Source organism: Augochlora pura, chromosome 3 (assembly GCF_028453695.1).
Source record: "Augochlora pura isolate Apur16 chromosome 3, APUR_v2.2.1, whole genome shotgun sequence".
NCBI classification, from domain to species: Eukaryota; Metazoa; Arthropoda; class Insecta; order Hymenoptera; family Halictidae; genus Augochlora; species Augochlora pura.
In genome coordinates this window covers 18,200,240-18,204,120 of record NC_135774.1, presented here as the reverse complement: position 1 = coordinate 18,204,120, position 3,881 = coordinate 18,200,240, and positions in this window count along the sequence as shown.

Sequence of the window (3,881 nt, the reverse complement as noted above, 5' to 3'; positions counted from 1 at the left end):
TATTAACATTTATGACTTTGACTATTTTGAATACAAATGTTCGTAAATGGCGAATTTAAAGAAAGTATTATGGTGAAAAATATATTTGTTTTTAGCGCCGCAAAGTGCCAGTGATGGAAAATTCAGTATAGTGTTGAATATTTTGAAATTAATTTCTAAATTTAGTTCTTATAAACCCCATTTAACTTTTACTTGTGTTTTTGAAGATTTAAACATTTTTAAAATATAATTTAAAATCGATTTGGAGTAATCCTTTAAAATTCAATAATTTTTATCCTAGCTATTACAGTTTCCTTCAAAAGTTAAAAAAAAAACCTCGGCAAAAAGGTGAAAGATTTCTTCACAATCGTTCAATCTAAGTCACTTGTACAACAGATTATTAAATTAATAACTAATAATAAAATGTTTTAAATAAAGTGAACTGTTTTCTAGACTTTTTTGTATCCATATTTTACACAAAAATCCAGTAAAAATTGAGTAATAAACAAATATAGAGCAAATTGAAGATCAAAGCAACAAAAAATTAAATAGTGTTAAAATCTAAAAATTCGGGAAGAAAACATAAATATTTCGACCCCGAGAAGCTAGAAATTGATGTTTCTAGCCTGAAAATATTCTTATCGATCATGAGCATTGAATTTATGTCACAAACTGTTCTAACTATAAATAATTATGACGTCTTGAAAAATTAGCTCTATACTGGCATCGAAGCGTCATCTAGCGATCAAACTTGGAAATTCGAAATAATATAATACTAGAGTAGTGGTTCGAAATTCATATTATTGTTGTTAGAATATTCGTAGCAAAGCAGTGTATCGAACCTATACGTCCAAATTCCATAATTCGACCTAATTACGATTTTTACAGAATTTCGTAAGCAACAAGACGTTTTCGCAATTTAGCGACTAAATGTTCGGAATTAAACCATTTCTGTATCCTGAAGATACTCGGATTGTAAGAATATAGCAAATTTGAACCAAGAAAAATGTACCAATGACATAGGAAAACATAAAAGAAGTTTATTTATTGTTAGAAGCAGAAATATCGTATATGATATATGATATATAAGATATATGATATACGATATATGATATAGGATATATGATATATGATATATGATATATGCTATATGATATATGATATTGTTACGAATATGGATCGATATCTTCTGATATCGAGATATCGAGAGTTCCTTGTGGCATCGTTGCTTTGTAAATATCTTATGAGCAACGATGTAACAAGAATAACTCAGAATTGGGAGAGACGTCGTGGTAAACGGTTGAATATTAAGTCCCCCTTTCCCGAATAAAGAGTTCTGTTGTTATTAAAGGGGTGATGCCCACTTGGACGTGTTCCGATTGGACGCGTTCCTTTTGGACACTGGGCCGATTGGACGCTTTCCTTTTGGACACCGTGCTGTTTAAAAGTCGTCCAATTTGGATTCGTCCTATTTGACGCCATATGTTTTAGAATCATTGATTTTGGGAGGCTGCAGATGTTGGTATTGTTCGTCGATTCGAATTCCTATAGTATGTGTTTACATATATGTTCGAACATATTAAATTTGGTAGTGTATTTAGTATGTATGTGAAGTTTTATTATTACAAAGGTCAGTAAATCATATATATTGTTTGACAGGTGTAGGTTAGAATAGAGGAATATTTGCAAGGTCGGTATTAAGGCACCTGTTTGATATGCATTCATGTATTGGATGAAATAGGATAAAAAATACAATAATATTGCCCAGTGATGCATATTTACTTATTATTTATATTTCATTTGTAGTGGATATGTGTTGAACAATGTGGCATGACATGGTGCATTTTATTCTCATTGCAAAGTAATATGTATCTATTTGCAGCAGCAAGAAAAGCATTTAATAAGCATTATTAGACAATAATTAAGTTGCAGCCAAAATTAGCAGGATATAACGATACTAGAATCAAGAAATTTAGAGAGAATGTACAAGACTTTCCACAACACTAAGAACTGGGAATATAGTTAACTCGACTTAAAACAATTCTGTTTTTTTTCACAGCTCCTGTATAATTCTGTGTAAAGATGATAACTGAGATAAGTATCTTTTTCCTATAAAGTATAAACATTTTTGTGTGGATTGAACACGATACTTTGTGATTTTTTAAATTTATCTTTTACATGTGCTGTACGAAGCAGATCTATTAGTTGGACTATTCTAATTTGAACACGGTCAGATCCTGATTATTGCAAGAAAATATGTTAACGGTGGGTAATACGTAACTTGTAATCCTAAAAACTAATACATTCTCAGACAAAAAGCATTAATAATTTAATTGTATAAGTGACATATATGATTGTGCTTTATGCAATTGGTTTTGAAAAAATTAGTCAGCGTGTAATGTCCCGACAGCTTTTAGACTGATAAATGTAAATGGAGATTGAATTTCCCCAATCAGACATACTTGCTTTGTTATAGACAAATAATCTCTTTTCTTTTTTGTTTTCCAAATATACGTTTTTGCATGACAAGTTTTCATAATTTAATTATTGTATATTGTTTATATTCTATAAAACTAATGAATTATACAACAACTGAATATTATAATCTTGTTTTAATTCAAAGTTGATGTATATTTATTAACTATGAATGGAAGGATAATTAAAAAATGCTTTGGTTTGGTTAGTATGAATTATTTATTACTATTTGTACAAATAAGTGTGACTACATGTATATCTACGTAAATGAAAATCTACCGTTGTTCTCGTCGTCAAACTACCAAATTTACAGGGGCATTAATTCAAAAAGATGAACATTATTTTTTGCGAAAACCACACACTCATCGAACCGCGCTGTACAGAAGTATTAAAATTAAAATCAGCCATGCTAGAGGAATGCACTAAAAATTCTTCTGTAAACAATAAGGATATCTTTGACAATATTTGTTGTACAAATTCTGATGCAGCAACATATATTTCATACAATAGTATGAAATCAGTAATGTCAAGAGAGAAGAGAAAATCACGACCAGGTTTTCCAAAAACTATGCAGAGTGCACACGAAATATTAAAAAATTATGATGTCTTGAAAGAAATTTACAAGTGAAAGCGAAGCTCGGAAAAGATCCTCTGTTCGCTGGTCTCGAGAATTCCTACGGCGTTCGTTTGGTCGCTGATAAGAGATCGTCTAAACATTGCAAGAAAGGGGGCCCAAGTGGAAATTCGAGGACGGGTGGCGAGGCAGAGATCTTGGGACACTTGGTTGCGAGAATTCGAACTGCGTAGACGTACTGAAAGAACCCGTAGCCACTAGCAGAGGAATAAAATATTTTGTTATATCTATTTCAGTTTTATTTTACTACAAATCAGAAGTGGGATAATATATCCATCACTCTGTGAAAGTGATTTTAGCAATATTGGATATAGACGGATAGTTTAGTGACAAGTGGTTAAAAATGTCACGTGAAAGGAGCGAACATAATCGCAGCAGGCAGTCGAGGGATAATCGGCGAAGTCGTAAGCGCACAGAGTCGCTATCACCTCGAGGGAGAACTCGTGCAACGACGTCGGTGGACCGGGATCGAAAACGATCCAGGAAGTCAACGCATCACCGAAGGCATCGCACTCGAAGTTCGCAGGATCGCTGTAGATACCGCGATGCGACAAGGCCGACTAGAAGTCATTCGAGGGAGCGACGACTAGGAAAGAGCATTTCGGGTTACGGTACCCCCATGTGAGGTGAGTCTGATATTGCTAAGTTGGCATCAGCGTTGACGGACGTAATTAAAGTTAGTACGAGTAAACCTAAACATTACCTTAAAGACAAGATTATACCGGAATTCAATCCAGAATTAAGAAAGCTTTCGGTAACGGAATGGTTAAGAAAAATAAATGAGTTTGCTCAG